The following is a 16,929-nucleotide window of genomic DNA, read 5'->3' on the forward strand; positions in this document are numbered from 1 at the left end:
AAATTTAGCAGAGCATCATATGTTACATGAACACCCTGTTAATGTCTTAAACACACTGCAGGGCTAGCTATCATGGAAAGTTCAGTGCAGCATTCCTTTCTTCCGCTACTCTTGTGCAGGGAACTGAGGGCTGAACATACGCCATGCCGAAAAATCATTTCTGAGCAACATCTGGGGATGCAGTGCCGCGCGTGCATTTAAACAAAGGTAATTTTAACTTGAATACAGTGTCTACAATACTTTTTCGACTGTATATGCATTAAACCATATTGTACAAAAGGCCGGCCATATGATTTGTCAGCTTGAAAGTACCACGCGTACTGCATTATTTCAAACTTGATTGGTAAAGGTACCTTTAAACAAACATCTAAACGATAGGTTTTAAAGGGCTGTAAGAATCATGCATTCCAATACAAATGCGGGTTGAGTCAGCAAACTCGGATTGGATAGCCAGAGCCCTCCATATAAGCAGCATAATGGTCTTTTTAGGTCGAGCTTGCTCGACATTTTGTACAGGGGCTTTTCAAGTTGCTACCCCTAATTTCCAAGGATGCAAGCTTGCGTGCATGTGCGCGTGGCCAGCTTGCTCCATTTCACTGTGTTGCTCCCCATTCCCCCACGCATTCCCAGCCCTTTGATGCTTCCGCCGCACTCCAATTGCTCCCCTCTCCCGTGGCGTTTGTAATCCTCCCCTCTGCATTGCCCCCTCACCCTCACAATGTGCTTGCGTCTTTGTTTGACTAATACACCCCAATGCTTGTTGTAGTCGCTTTGTAAATTGTACTACCTCACACTGAGCATGCCACTGCAAAGCACTCGGCTGCTCAGAAAAAATGTGCCTGCCAAACTTAGCATTATCATAAATGTTTATTTACAGTGTACTACCTGCATGGTAAATTTTCGGATTCAAGACTGAAGTGTATTCCGGAATATCATTTCTTTTACCTAATTTCTCTGCCTTCACCCAGTTACGTTGTATTCACTTCTACAGTGTAATGTTGCGTGGCAGAATCCCCTTAATTCACAGTTCCTGACCCCAATTAAAATCTAGCCTGTAAGGTTCCCCGTTTCCATGAGGAGTGCTTCCATGTATTTGCTTGTTTTTTTTATTATGCATCAAGCTCCTAAACCAAACGTGCCTTCCTGGTATTTCATGGTGCTGGAGTCAATAACATGGTTCTCACTCTCTCCTCCTCTATCTCTCTCCCTGCTCTCCTCTCTCTCTCTCTCCCTCTCTCACTCCACTCCCTCTCCTCTCCCTCCTTCCCTATCGTCCTCCCTCTCTCTCCCTCCCCTCACTCTCCCTCTCTCCGTCTACCTCTCTCACTTTCCCTCACTTCCCGCTCCCTCTCTCCTCTCTCACCCTCTCCCTCTCCTCTCACCCTCTCTCTCTCCTCTCTTCCTCTCTTTACCTTACCCCTGCTCTCCTTTTTCTCCCTCTCCCCATCTCCCCCTCTGCCTGCTCTCCTCTCTCTCTCCCCCCCTCCGTCCATCGCTCTCGTCCTCCCTCTCTCTTCTTACCCTCCCTCTACCCTCTCTCCCTTTCCCTCTCTCCCTTTCCCTCACATCCCTCTCCCTCTCTCCCTTTCCCTCTCTTCCCTCTCCTCTCTCCCCGTCTCCGTCTCTCTCTCCTCTCTCTCCCTCTCTCTTTACCCTCTCCCTCTACCTGCTCTCCTTTTTTTTCCCTCTCCCCATCTCCCACTCAGCACCACCGCAGCATCACTCAGCACCACCGCAGCATCACTCACCACCACAGCATCACTCAGCACCACCACAGCTTCACTCAGCACCATCACAGCACCACTCAGCACCACCACAGCACAACTCAGCACCACTCAGCACCACCACACCACCACTCAGCACCACTCAGCGCCACCACAGCACCACTCAGCACCACCACTCAGCACTACCACAGCATCACTCAGCAACACCACAGCATCAATCAGCACCAGCCCAGCATCACTCAGCACCACTCAGCACCACCACATCATCACTCAGCATCACCCCAGCATCACTCAGCACCACCACAGCACCACTCAGCATCACCACATCATCACTCAGCTCTACCCCAGCATCACTCAGCGCTACCCCAGCATCACTCAGCACCACCACATTATCACTCAGCACCACCAGATTATCACTCAGCGCCCACCCAGAATCACTCAGTGCCACCCCAGCATCACTCAGTGCCACCCCAGCATCACTCCGCACCACCACAGCATCACTCAGCACCACCACAGCATCACTCAACGCAACCACAGCATCACTCAGCGCAACCACAGCATCACTCAGCGCAACAACAGCATCACTCAGTGCAACAACAGCATCACTCAGCGCAACAACAGCATTACTCAGCACCACCACAGCATCACTGGTTCAAATATGTTCTTTCAATGTTTCAAGCTGTTTTCAAGCTTTATTACAAATCACAAAAAGATGTTAATATTTCACTTCTGTTCTTGAATTTTCGTCACAATAAAAAACACTGAACATAATCTTCACAAAAGTTAATTACAAAAGTTTAAGCTATTGCCACTACAAATTAAATAAATTATTTAAGTATTAATTATTTAAAAAAATCAAAAACCATTGTTATTTGTAATATCAATACATCTAAGTCACGTAAATACAAAACATGTTGCATTACAAATGCTATAGGTGTCACATTTGCGAAAGTTATAACTATTGGCATTGTAAATGACAAAGCTATTAATTTAGCTATTTTAAAAAACAAAACATAAATTTAAAAAATGTCATTTATAAGACCAATAGCTCAAACTTTCCTAATGCGAGACCTATTGCATTTCCAATGCTTGTTTTGGTTGATTTCTTTAAGTAGCACGAACTCGATTCTAAGGTACTGACTGGAGCGCTTTTCATAAGCACCAGTTACATTACACAAGGACACATTCCTTATTGGTAGACACGGGGAGATTAAGTGATTTGCCCAGAATCACAGGCAGGTGTGCCGACGCCCAGACTCGAACCTGGTACTGCAGCTCCAAAGTCGCGCCAACACCACTAGGCATGCTAGAAGTTAAAGCGGACCTTCGACTAAGAGAGTGCACGGTCGTGCAGCAAAAATGCATGGGCATATCACACATGCTTTTGACAGCCGTGCAAGCAGAGACCCCCGCCACCCCATGCTTCTTAACACATACCCTTTCCTCTTCGAGAAGTATTACGCTGTTCGCTTTCTGTGGTTGTTAAAAGAAAAGAGTGTTCCTGAATTTAGTTTTCAGTGTTATTTATAACTTCCCATGAAACGCCAGCAGCTGCACCCAGCAGCAGGGCTGGGTCGGATTCCTGTGCAGGGCAGAAGGTGCTGTAGGCGGGTTTATTGGGGAGGGGCTTTCTGCTTGCGTCATGGCTTCAACGTAGAAATTACGTGCTCTTTGTTTACGCAGTTCTGATATCGTGCGTGTTCGAGCCAGGAAGTGCTGCACTGCGCATGTCTGTACATAGGAAGTGAAGGAATGGGCATGCGCGACTTGTTGCTGTGTAACTTGAGCTGAAGGCGCCAGCAAGGGCTGCTGTGCAGTGCCACTCGTGTGAGTCCTCGCCTTGGGCGAACCCGCTAGCAGTACCGCGGTCTCCAGCACCGTCACTGAGACCACCTGAGGCAGCAACCAACCGGTAGAATACGGTCGTTTCTTTCATCACATTTTCTTCCATTGGGTTTCTGTATTGTTATTTAATCACATTTTTAATAATCAACCACCAGCCGATATTTTCTTTTGCTTCACGGGTCACGTTTAACGATCTCATTTCGTGTGTTCTCTGCATCTGAACTGTCTCTCGTGTAGCCTGCGCCCCTCCCTCTGAGGAAAGTGAATGCCAGTTCTGCTTGTGTTGGCGCCGGAGGAGAGAACAGAACAGCTGCCTCTCCGGCCCCTGAGCTCGGTGAGGTGACTGCAAAGCCCGCACATGTCCCATTCCACGGGAGGTCCTGTACCAGCCCTGCCCTATCAGAGGGGTCCTGGTGAGAGCCAAGTTCCCAGGGTCCGACTGGGCAGAAAACAGGCCTGAGCACCAAAATAAAAGTGGACCCGAGTCCCATTAAGTGAATCTGATGGTTAAACAGGTGGCCCATGTTTGCAAATTGGGTCACTTTTGAACATGTAAAGAGACGCCGTGCGAGGTCAGGTATAGAAGGTGCATGGATGTGAGATTGTTGCAGGTAAACACAGGCGTGTCAAGGGGTTCCCTGTCTGCGCACACCAGCATGTACCATGAGCCCAGGACCGTCACTGGTGTGGTACCCACCCTTCCACGCACAACACAAGCCAAGTGTCTATTCACCCGGGCTACTGCCAGCCTAATAGCACGTGTTCACATTGTTAAACGGGTGACTGTTACGTAACCCTCCCGTCATTTGAGGGGAATGTTAGGTTATAGTAATGGTCAAAATCGAGGGGAATGGGCAGACTGGGGATAATGGGTAGGGTGAGAGAAAAGCAGATATAGTCAAGCTGAGATGTAAGTGGGTAGACTGGAATATGGGCATACTAAAAGCAGACCAGACCAGACTCAATGGAGGACTTGCTGTCTAGTTGAAAGGTGGCAGGATAAGAAGAAAGTGGTAACAAACAGACTTGAAGGGGCTGGCTACAGAGAAAGGGCAGGCTGAGGGTAAATCGAGCAGACTGAGGAGAAGTGCGGATACCTGAGAGCTGGAGAAAGGGTTGTTTGGGGAAGGGGGCAGGGTGAGATTGCAGTGGGTAAAACAAGGGCAGACTGGGGGGGGAGGCGGGAGAGGCGGTGGGGGTGAGGGGGGGGGGGAGTCGGGGGTGGGGGGATATAGGCAGACTGAAACGGAAGAGACTGAGCAAAAAAACAGACTGGCTAATACTGCTCTGGGGCCTTTACCTGATGGTTTAAAATGCTGCCTTTCTGGTTTAGTATCTATTTCAGGATACTGCTCCTTACTAGCATTTCTACTGTGTTTTTAAACAACTTCAGCAGCACATCTTTTGTGCTGCGGCTGACAGAGAAAACCTGCCACATTTAAAAGTATAAGAGCAAGCACTTTATTTACTTCTTGCAATACAGAGTTCTGTAAGAGTACCGAAGTGTTGTAGTGGGATAACAAAGCAACTAGTAAATGTTAATAATAACTAGCTTTTAATTTGTGAATAAGTTAAGTGCAGGGCCTCAAAGTTTTTCTTAGCAGCCTGTCAGTCTAGTTTAGTCTTGATTTCTTCCCCCCCCCCCCCCCCCTGCATACTCTTTCTTCAACCTCCGCACTTTCTGCTCTTTATCTCAATCATGCAGGTCATTTTTCATCAATGTTTTCTTCCACCTGAATAATTTTCCTTGCTTTATCATCTTCTGTTTCCTCTTTGCTGCCTATTCCCTCATGGTCTGGGTCAAAGAGATATGATGAAAAATCAGATTCACGTCTTGTCTATTAATTGACCCAGTTCCTCTTAAAACAATAGGTAATAAAACTATGGAGTGCAAGATAGCTTGTGTAGCTAATGGACTAACACGTGACCTAGAGATCCGTGAGCTGTGTATGCTTCCGGACCGGTTCAGAGTCGGAGGTCTGAGTGTCATTGAGTTAGTAAAAGCATGTATCATTCATGAATGAAGGCAGTCCAGACTGTACATGCTCCTTAATGGCAGGGACATTATTTGCAAAAGTATGTGGATAGAAATATTTTTAAGTGGAGGCGGCCCCAGTTATTTGATTCTGGTTCATGGGCGTGGCCCTGTTCGGCTCAGACTCAGCGTTGGGGCCTCTGGTGCTTTGCAGCAGTTTTAAGATCTTCTAAGAGTTTCAGGTTGCTCAAATGGGTGTAATTTCTGACATTAATGTTTTTCATTGCTTGATTTCGCTTGCTAGAAAGTGTCGCTGTTAGTTGCTGAATGTCACTCATAATTATAGTGTAATTATTAAAATGTTACACATAGGTGATAGGAAGTAGCTTGCAGAGGACCATACTTTTGTACTCGTGTTCTGTAGCTTGTGTACACTTCAAAAGTAATGAGGTTACAAAATTACTCAGGATCTTCGGGGACACCATTTTCTAGTCCCCTGCTTGTGTTTAATGTAAATGTAAATGTATAGGCATTTATATAGCGCACTACTTACCCGGAGGGTCCCAAGGCGCCTCGACCGCTGCGAAACCCTTCCTGGCTTCCCTGAGAGATGGTCCCTTAATGGGTATCTCCAGGGTGAGACCAGGCATCCCCGGCGGTCTGGTGGGGCCGTTAGTGAAGATGAGGCAAGCTAATGCCCAGAGTTGCCGAGTGTGAACACTGATCAGAGTGGGCACCGAGGCGAGAGAATTATCGAGCCCGCTGACCCTGGTCCAGAAACCTGCCGCGCCGGGAATCGAACCCTGGTCCCGGGCCGTCCTCTGCTCTCGGGTCTGCCGCCTCTAACCAGTGAGCCAATAAACACAATGCATTCTAGGAGTTGTAGTCCTGGGTTACCTTTATGAAACATATGGGAAAGATGCTACAGAAGGCCAGAAGCTGTACTTTAATGTGGTGCCGCTGATGGCACAATCACCTGATAATCTACGTAATTGACTGTTGACCTGGGGACACTACTCTATCGTACTTATCCATGAAGGCTAGTGATCTCTGCCGTGGTAGTGGTGGCCAGGGTTAGACACGGCATGTAACCATTCTTACATGATATGGGCGAAACAGTTGCACAGTTTCGGAGCAAAGAATATGTGGCCTGTGCCTCCTTCACTTTAACTAAAAGGGTCGGATATGACCTGTGCAGATACTACAGTTTGATCGTACCAGGTACAGCATTTGGTGAAATCAGCCACACACCTGAGGCAAAACATGCCTGGACACTGAAGGACAGGAGCAGAAATGTATTAGTACTTGCATTTATATAGAGCTTTATACCCCAGACGCGGCATTGAAGCACATTTGCAGATGGGAAGCACAGTATGAGAGTGTTTCGTTGCAAGAATGCCTGCTTTTGGTGTGTCCTTTATGAGTAGTGTTTGGGTGTCATGAATCAACATCAGAGTTGTGCCATGTTTTTGTCACAGCTTTTTGGTGTATAGAATCTTTATATAGGCTCCTTAAGTGTGTTATCTGGAGAGGAGTTGTAGGGCACATCACAACTCAGATAGGTAGAGTTCCATTTTACGTGGACCACAGCAAAAGTAGTATTGTCTTAGGGTTCTAGACTTCCTTAATAGAGCATTCTTTAGCTTAAGTTCCTCTTTGCTCTGGTGAGCCTCTTGTCAGGTCCTATTTGTCTGACAGGCACAAATTGTTTAGATGTATAGCTTTGCAAGTAAGGCATGCCAGTTAGAAAATCAGTTGGGATTCACGTAGGAGTCATTGCTGAAAGATCAAGACAGATGAGATGATGCCTGAGCACAGATTACTGGAAATAATCTGGCCATGAGATTTTATAGCTTATGTGGATGGCATTGCCTTACTCCAAGCTTAAAAGAAGAGTAACTTGAACTTACACCCGCTAAGGCATGAATGTAAAATTCCCTGTGTAGTGTAGTTCCTATTTTCCCAATAGGCTCTGCGCATTGGAATAACATATCCTATAGATTTGACGTAGGACTTATGTCTACTAGGTCTCTATCGAATATATTAGACTTAATTGTGAGTGCCAGCTAGCTCAGAGGTCACTAGAAACTTTGTCGAATAAACAAGAAGGGATTAGTTTCTGACAACCGCATAAACATGACAACTTTGTTTCCCCAAGAATAAAATTGATCTTCAGAGTCATGGAAACAATAGATCGATATTTTACTCAGTCAATCGTGCATGCTTCGTTTTATCAGAGGTGCAGAGAAATAGAGAGACGGGCGTTTTTTCATAAAAGGGTTTATTGAACAGTCTTCTTTCTCAAGCAAGTAAAGTGAACTGCGACAATCTTAATACTGGTTGCAAAGTATAATGTGTACAGTAAGAAGATTATTATAAAATAATACTGTAAAAGTATTGTATGGTTTCTAAGCCATGGATAGATAAATACATAAATAACAAAGGCTAAAAGTACTCAACTGGTGCTTCTAAAATACGCCTACCCCAATGTACCTAACCTAAGTCTAGTACGAGGGAAGAAGTGAGGTGTAGCATAGATTTAGTTTTCTTTGCCAAGAATCTATCCAAGATTTCTCTTAGGGTCTAATCAGCTCCGTACCTTGGTTTTAGAATGAAGGAGGCCTGGTATCTCTGTCTCAGGACTCTATTTCCCAACACCCCGCGAGGGAAGCTTGGAAACACTGGAGCTGGATTCTCAGCGAGAGAAAGGACAGCTTCTCTGTCGGTGTATCAGCTGGAGGGTCGGCTTCCTTCGGCACTTGCTGTGGCGAGCTGCGTCAGGCAAGTAGATAGTCGAGCTGCTCCGAACCACCGTGTGTTTGCTAGGGAAAGTGTAGGCATATTTATACCTTGAAGGTGCGTAGTTTGACGTAAAGTCTGACATAATGTCACCAAAGAACCCCAAGGGTATGGTAGTTCTTTACAAACTCTGATATCTAGGACAAATCAATATTCAAGTAAGGGGATGTCCCTGACTACTGAAGCAGAGTTTTCCAAGAAATCGTTGTGGCTTTTGGAACTAGTGGAAGTAGCCATGCCTGTATTTGTTTGGACTGAATGGGTTATGTCTAAATATGGGCATGTTTTCTATGTCTATATAAGGGCAATGTGAATTATACCTATATAAGGGCATGAATCGGTAAATTACGCTTGGATTCTAAAATGCTACACAACACCCACTCCACTTTATTATGTTCGATATTACTAAATTCTAAGCATTTGTAAACATATCTAAAGCATGATGTGTTAAAAATCCCTCCCAAAATACATAAAATGCATTTGAAATGGTTGTACTCAAAAGATGAGCATTTGTGCTGTGCGCATTTAAAAAAGCAATATTTTCATTTAAAGCACGTCGTTTGTCATTGGAAAATGCTTATCAGAATGAGTCATGAAATACCATTTATGAAATGGCTCTTAAATACAGAAGAAAGGTCGAGACCATTCCATGACAAAAAAAATTCACTTTGGGGGAAAAGTCAAATCGCAGAAAAATAGAGTTCTTAAAGTTGGAAGTTTTGTTATGAATAGTGAAGTTCGAATACAGAGTCCCATAGAACGCTGTGTGCTAACTTCAAAAGTCATTCTCGTTGTTTGGAGAAAACATTAAATCTTCTAAGCTGGTGAAGAAATAGTCTACCACAGTAGGTGAAAGTTGGACCACTTCATTAAGTAAACCGATGATAGCACAACAATGTGAAGCATTGCCGTCAGCGTTAGCCGCATTAGCAGTTTTCGTCGGAGATGGAAATGGTACCTGTGTGCCTGTCGATCCACGTATCTCACCGTCAGCAGATTGCGTCTGTGAGATCTCAATGAATGCAGTCATCAGGTTGGTAGCCGCTGGGGGCAACACGATGCATGGGCCGTTACTGAACCAAGCAAGCTATCTACATCCGTTGGCAGTGCTGATGGAAGTGTTAGACTGACGTCCAACACGCATTCTTCTCCACTTAGCAAGCATCGTAGAACAGGTAAGATGCAATCTTGCCAGATTGGTCGGAATGATAGGAACCACGTGGTATTCAGGTCTCTTAAGCAAGCCAGTCCCAGGATCTGTATCATGCTCTCACAACACTTCATTGCCAGGAGGGTGTTCTCTATGGTAATCTGGGTATCGCTGCTGACCGGACTTGCCATATCGGAGCAGAAGGAACAAGAATAGTATTCCTGCTACGAGTCCCAAAATGAGGGGCAGGCCGCCGAACACAGAGTGCACGAAGTTTGGAAAAATGCAGAGGATTGCTTCAAAAATGTGCTAACAGTCCAGAAAAAACTGTCTTAAATACATGTACAATATCACTGGTATCAGACATGTTTAAGATATGACCTAACATTTCTACGAAATGTATTGGACAGTTTGTGGATAAAAGGGCATGTATCTCTGCAGAGGACCTTGCAACTTGTAGTTCATACGTCTCTTTGGACTAGGTCAGTGGCACAGTTTTTTTGTAAAAAAATGGCATTCAATCTGCTTAAAGTATCAATTCGAATAGAAGAGATGTTCAGTGAAGGCCATAACGGCGACTCACCGTCTGTCTTCGCTTTAGGAAACAATACTTGCATACAAGTGACCCTGGCTATTCCTGGCATCATTCCACAACAGCTGTCCTCATTCAACATTATATAGCTCCCATTAGAAAGCTGCCTAAAATTTGATCTATCACTGCTCCTGGAGAACCTTGCAGGTGGCAGGATAAGTTGTATTAAGAACCTTGCAGGTGGCAGGATAAGTTGTATTAAGAACCTTCACAGGCTCCATGTAAATTAATACCCTGGCATAAAAGTGTACCGCTTAGTGCGCTTTTGCATTGTGTACCACTAAGAAATACTTCTTTTCCTCCACTCCAACATTTGTGTGTGTATGGTAATTCCCAGGTTGACTTTATGTATTCCTTACCCAACCTTTCATACACGGCAACTGGTATATGTTTCAAACAGTATTGAAAATTGAAAATCGTGACAGGCAGAGTGATTATCCCGTGTACTATCCATTCTGTTGCAGGCTTTTCTGAAACAGTTAATGGTAATCATTCCAGTTTTTCAATGCTCAGCACCGTATAGCTTGCTCCTCTTTGCGCCAAAGTGATTTGTTTATCTATAAGGTTAAATACAGAAAACAATGACGTGGTGTTGATTAGACGCCATGGCACATATCCAGAACGACTATTTTGCAACGTCCAGCCTAAAAGCATTATAGAACATAATTGGGACTGTCCTTGCTGTAGCATGAGCAAGTCCTGTTCCATTATGAGAGGATACTATGCTGTCCAAAGAATACATTCTGGATGACAGGGTCGTTAACCCATTGTCCACTACAGACCGTGATTTCTCTAAATTAACACAATCAATTTCTCCTATTCTTTCTGCAGTCTCTGCCTGTGTCGCTTTCCAAGCTTCATTATAAATGGCGTATATGAAATGTTTATGACGTTGTTTTGCAGTACCTAGTAAGTAGTCCATTAAATCAACGCCATCTTTAAGTAAAGATAAGTGTTGTTCAACCTCTATAAGTGTAGATTTTTGTAGCCACTCAAGGCACAGTTTACCTACACTGTATGTTGTTACTATCCCTGGACGTTGACTCTGGACATATCTTGGATCTGGCGTAGTTACTGTAAATCCTTGTGTCTTGTTCAAGAATCTATCTTGACAGTTATTAACCATTTTTTCCAATCAGGATCAGTTCTGTTTTTAAGTAAAATAGTTTTTACGTCGACCCCTCCCTCTGAAGTATTTTGACTATCAGGTGTAGGTATGGACGGTTTATTAAAGTCTTTTATCTTGGCCAGGCCAAGGCAGGATGTCTGTTGCACAGTGCCGTTCAAAAACATTATTTGTTCAGGGATAATGCAGGCTCGAAATAAAGCTTCTATTACCTGCACTTGCCAGTCTTTTGAGCCCCAGACAGTTTTCGTTTCTATGTTGTCACCCCAAAAGTCGAAACCTAACGAGGACAGCTGGGCATAAAAGGCTGCTGAATAAATTTGCTTCGTATTCGTTAACCTACTTTTCATTCCTGTCTTACTTACATTTTTAAAGTAAAACGTTTCCGGATTTGTGATATTAAAACCTGAGAAGTATGGACATTTTTCATAGAATGTTTTTGAGCTACCTTTTGGACAATGTTCCCATTGATTGAAAGTATAAACATTTCTAGGGTTTGCAGATTTGTGCAAATAATGATGACCATAGTGATTATACCAATACATTTGTGCATAATCTGATGAACCTTCTAAGTATTCATGTTTTGTGAATTTAGCAGACATCTCTAAGTCTGACATCATATTATTAACAGTCTCAAAATCCCAATCATCAGAAAATGTGCTGGGTGAAACAAAGTGACTCAAGGAAACCTTAAATTGATGTGGAATTTTCAACAGCTCTGCAGGACCATAATTGTCATAATCAGTTCTGTCCCATGCTATATCACCAGGGTTAGGAACGGCTGTGATGTTCACTGATGTCAAGTCTTTGTTCACGATGAGATTATTTGTGTGGCTTCAGGAGCAAGTTGATCTTTCTTGCTGTGTCCATTTTACTATATTTTCCATTTATCGGCATTCCCAAAGTTAATACCATGATTAGCCAAAGTAGGAGAAAAAGTACGCCAAGCATAATCCAAAGTTCAACCCATGTGAAACCAGATACGTTTTTTCAAGTTGCTGAAAGAGTTCTGTTACTTGATCTTTAAAAGTTTTATTTGCTGGCGTCTTTTCGGGCTCACTGGGATCCACAGAAAACATATCAAAGTTAATGAAATAGCCAGAGGCAGTTCTGTCAATTGTTGGAATTGCATCAGGATTTTTTTTAATCACTCGGGCTACCGGATCCTTTGTCATATTAGTGTACTCAGATTCTTGACGAACTGTTATTTGGGTCTCGAGGCACAAGTTCCATAGCTTTATTGCTTAGCCATTTGTTCTGTGCTGCTGAGTCTTCAAATGTTATCTGTCTCTCAGTCTGAACCTCTTGGATAGTAGCAAGATTTGGGCTTCTGCTACATCTTTGTAGTCCTCTGGGCCTAGTACTTATTATCGGATACATGATGTGGTTTGACCAGGTCGATGGATACGAACCTGTTCTCTTTTCTTCCAGCAAGGGGCGGCAGTAACACTGTTCTTGATCCGCGGATTGCTAGCACAGGTACTGGTTTTCTGTAAGAAGGCCCAAATTCCTTCTTATCCGCAATCTTTTCTCTGACTAGATCCACAATCTTTGGAATCCAGACAGGCCTTGCTGGGATGGGTGGTTCTCCTTCAGTGGTTGTTAGCTTCTGTATTGTGTTGCTTTGACTTCTTTTCTCATTTAAGTCCTGCAAAACAGCCAAACGGTCTTTGATATCAAAGGGTTTTTGTTCCACCACTGAAGTGTGACGATCGTGATCCTGGGCAAGCATTCTACTACCAAAGAGGATATTATATGGAGTGATTCCACCCAGAGAATTTCTTGACAGAATATTTAAACTACATTGGACACTTATTAGATGTTTGACCCACCCGTCACCCGAGCCTAATACCCTAGCTGTTATAGATTGCTTTATGTCCCGGTTTTTTCTTTTCACTTCAGAATTTGCCTCAGGATGGAATGGACTCTAATCTGCAATGCAACGCCCAAATTGGCCATGGCCTCCTTGTAAGCTTTGAAGTTCAACGCAGGACCCTGGTCAGAATGTAGAGTGCCGATTGCGTATATGCCGATAAACACTCAAATCTTTTATAACAGTTCGGGCTCCAGCCGAGCGCTGAGGCCACATCCAAATGAATCTTGAGCAGGAATCCACTGCGACCATGATATATTTGTAGTTACCATCCCTTTTGTAAGGGACCATATTGGTCCAGGTAAACACGTGCTAATGGTTTATCTGACATTAAAAGGGGCGTCTGCGCCGGGCGTTTCACTGTTGAAACTTTCATTTTCTGGCAGATTTCACATTCCAAAACATAGTTTCTGGTCTGTTACCTCATGCGTGGCCATCAGTATCTTTGTTTTAATAATGACACTGTGGCGGAAACACCTGCGTGTGCAGCGGCGAGCCATTTATGTGCTGCTAAAATTAGTCCTAATCTATGTTCCATGTTTGGAATTACTCTATTCCCCCCCCCCCCTCTCCAGGGATTTGAGCGAAAAGAACATTCGTTACATCAGTTACATATGAGTACTTGAGTGGAAAGCCTTTTGGTAACGTTTTACCGCTGTCTTTATTGGAAGCGGTGACAGCCTGCATTATTTCGCTGTCTAGTTTTGTTTTTAAACGAGTGATTGCAGCTACGGAAGCCGTTTGCACGACTGCCTTCGCGGCTTCATCAGCCAATGAATTCCCTTCAACGTGAATGCCATCACGTTGATAACTCGGTGTATGGATCATGTGAGTCTTTTGTGGTTCTTTCTGTAATTGAACTACTTGTTCCCAAAGCAACTTACGTTTGATTGTGCCACCTTTTGCATCTTTGAAACAGTTTTGAACCCAGTTCTGCAAGTATTCATTGTAAGACTGGACGCAGTAATACGAATCGCACACTAAGAGTGTTGGGAATTCACGATCAGTATTTTCAAGCGCCATCTTGAAAGCCTGTAGTTTAGGTCGCTGAGCTGTACAGTCTCAGAGAGGTGTTTTTGTGACCATAGGTCTGAATTTACCATCGCGCCATCGACCTTTAACAATTGCGCACTCAGCACTATAAGCTTGTTTACCCCCAAATACGGGCTGTGCTGATCTGTCTGTATAAATTATACATTTGTACTGTTCCAGAGGCAGAATTTCAGTTGGCAGAGGACATTCTTGTTCGTATTGTAGAAATTCTTGAGTTTTCAATTGGGGGTCAAAAACGTATTCAACTTCTGTTGCAGCAAGAGAGTTAACCCATTGTATTCATCTCGGATGTAAAGCCTTTGCATTCGGAAAGCTTGCTTTTGTCACTGCCTCTAAGGCAGGTACAGGAGTAACAACCATTATGCGTGTACCCTGTGCTAGAGCGCTCTTTTGGTACTGCAGTTTGAACTGCTGTCAGAATTTTTTCTGTTGCAGTGAATTTCATGTCAGCTTGTGTACAAGTGTGATTTGTAAGCAATTGGTACTTTTTCACCTTCATTAAAGGTTAAGTACGCGAATCTGCATCTTCCTGGGATTATTCTGATTACAAGTTGCGTACGTTTACGCATGTTTGTAAATGTGTTGTTGCTAACATGTCTGTTTGCACTGTACTCAAAATTTCTGTGTTTTTGAGTCCAATTAGTAGTTTTGAAATCAGGTTTGATCAGTTCGTAGAGAGGTTTAACCCTCTCTGCGTAGTTTAGAATGCAAGTTCTTCCGAAATTCAGGAAACTAGAATTGACTAAGTTTTTCAGCGTTTTTGGAGGTTGGAGCAGCGCACACTTTTCTAAAAAGTTGGCTGCCAAGCTTTTGCCTTAACTTGATAACTCGTATCCTAGAAATAGGACGTTGAGGTGGGCAATTCTTGATTTCTTAAAGTTGAATTTATACCCTTCAGAGGCGAAGCCAAGTATTATGGTGTTCACCCTGTTCAAGTGCCTGTCCAAATCATCGTCTGTTAGATAGATGTCATCGACATAAGATAATGCCTCATCATACGTTTGTATTAACCCTGTTACTCTGGCTGAAAATAACCCCGGACTATTCTTGAATCCTTGGGGGAGACGACAGAAGTGATGCTGTGTCCTCATGATTGAGAAAGCGGTCAAGTTCCTGCTTTCAGGTGCAGTGTTTTGACAGAAGAAACCGTTAGAAATATCTAATGTAGTTTTATATTTTTTGCGCACTGTGTTATTCATCCGTGCTGCACTGAGTGCACTTTGTACTGCAAAGGTTTTGCAACTAGAGTTTAAATGTCTGTAGTCCAAAACTATACGATATGTATTGTCTGGTTTGGAGACAGGAAACAAAGGATTGTTCATTGACGAGGTGCATGTTTCAATCACCCCTTGGTATTCAAGTTGATCTAATATCTCACTGACCTGTTTTTTAGCTTCTTGCTTAACTGGATACTGCCTCTGTGCAGTAGGTTGAGTTTTTAACTGGATTTTATGGTGAGGGGAATCCTCATCCCATCCCACATGATTTTTATATAGTGCCGGAGCCTGGGCTACAGCCCATTTTCTGGCATAGGTGTATTTTAAATGAATTGGAAAATATTTGGAGAAGGCTGGCATAATGATGTCTTCGCGTGTGGGCACTCCCTGACAAATTTTGGTGGCCAGTCTTGTTCAGCTAGAAGAATGTTATAACCCTTAGAGAGCTTCTCCCAAAAGAGTACTCTTATTTTTCTAGTTATGTCCCCCTCCATCCGGAGCGTTACTTCATGTAACTTATGGGGTACACTAACCCTGGTATCAGCTGTTTCAACTTGAATGTACTCATTGAAGTCCACTGTCTTAAGATGATCCTTCAAGATCTTGCGAGCTATGGTGACTTCTGCTGCGCTGTCCAGCATTGTCAGGGCCCACTCCCCGTTTTTGAGTTGTGTCCTCAAGATCCTCGGCATGTCTGATTTTTAGACCTGCTACCTTCTTTTTGGTGAATTGGGTTTTCCTATTTTTTGGAGCGTGTTGATAGTCTTTGGACTTCGCGCGTTCTTCCTTGTGTTCTGACCGTCCTCTTCTTTCCGATTTCTGTGAGGAAGTCTGAAAGGTACGAGAGGAACGTGTATCGGTATCTTGAGATCTATCAGGTTTTCTCAAATTATCCCTGTTCCTGAGGTTCTACCTCTTTTCAGAGGGCTCCTTTTGAGGAGACCTATTTCGGGACTGAGAGCGCTTCTCATTAGAAGTTTAGTATTTTCCCACTTCTTTTTGGGAGTAGTATTTTCCCACTTCTTTTTGGGAGTAGTGAGTGTTTTTAATAAAGAGCTTTTCAGGACTTTCTGTTAGTTGGGGCTTTACTGGTTTCCCACCCAAACTATCTCTCCCTAGTTCTTTGTTGGATTTTTCAATTATTCTGGCTAGTTCATATGGTTGCTCAATTATATCAATTTCCCTTATTTTTTGGCGGATCGCCACGAATGCTGCCTCACCTTTAATATTAGCTAATATTGTAGCTGAGACCTGTTTGAAATCTTTCAGTAATTTCATACCCAGATTTAAAGCAGGCTCTGTCCCGTATTCATTTTGAATCTGTTTCAGGACGTCTGGTATCACCGCCATAGACGGAACCCCATGTGTTTTTGTGTAGATTGCAGCAAAGACTGTACCCCAAGTGTCGCAGTCCTCTAGGTGTGGTGCGATCCCCATTGGTAAACAGATTGTTAAAAATCAGTGTTTCTCATGAGGTGTACTGTCAGGAAATACTGCCTCGATTTGAGTCATTTTTTGAGCTATCCAGAATGGAATTTGTTCCTTTTTTGCAGGAAATTTACTGATGACTGATTG

At 43.7% G+C, this 16,929-nt stretch overlaps 1 protein-coding gene across 1 annotated transcript in view; it reads left to right on the top strand.

The window, feature by feature from the left end:
- The first annotated feature begins 3,427 nt into the window (after positions 1 to 3,427).
- Positions 3,428 to 16,929, top strand: part of PKMYT1 (protein kinase, membrane associated tyrosine/threonine 1) — a 387,797-nt gene continuing 374,295 nt past the window's right edge. The window contains exon 1 of the mRNA XM_086931706.1: positions 3,428 to 3,636. The gene's annotated coding sequence lies outside the window, so the exon portion shown is untranslated. The remainder of the gene's footprint in view (positions 3,637 to 16,929) is intronic.

Source organism: Lissotriton vulgaris, chromosome 7 (assembly GCF_964263255.1).
Source record: "Lissotriton vulgaris chromosome 7, aLisVul1.2, whole genome shotgun sequence".
Classification (NCBI taxonomy): domain Eukaryota; kingdom Metazoa; phylum Chordata; class Amphibia; order Caudata; family Salamandridae; genus Lissotriton; species Lissotriton vulgaris.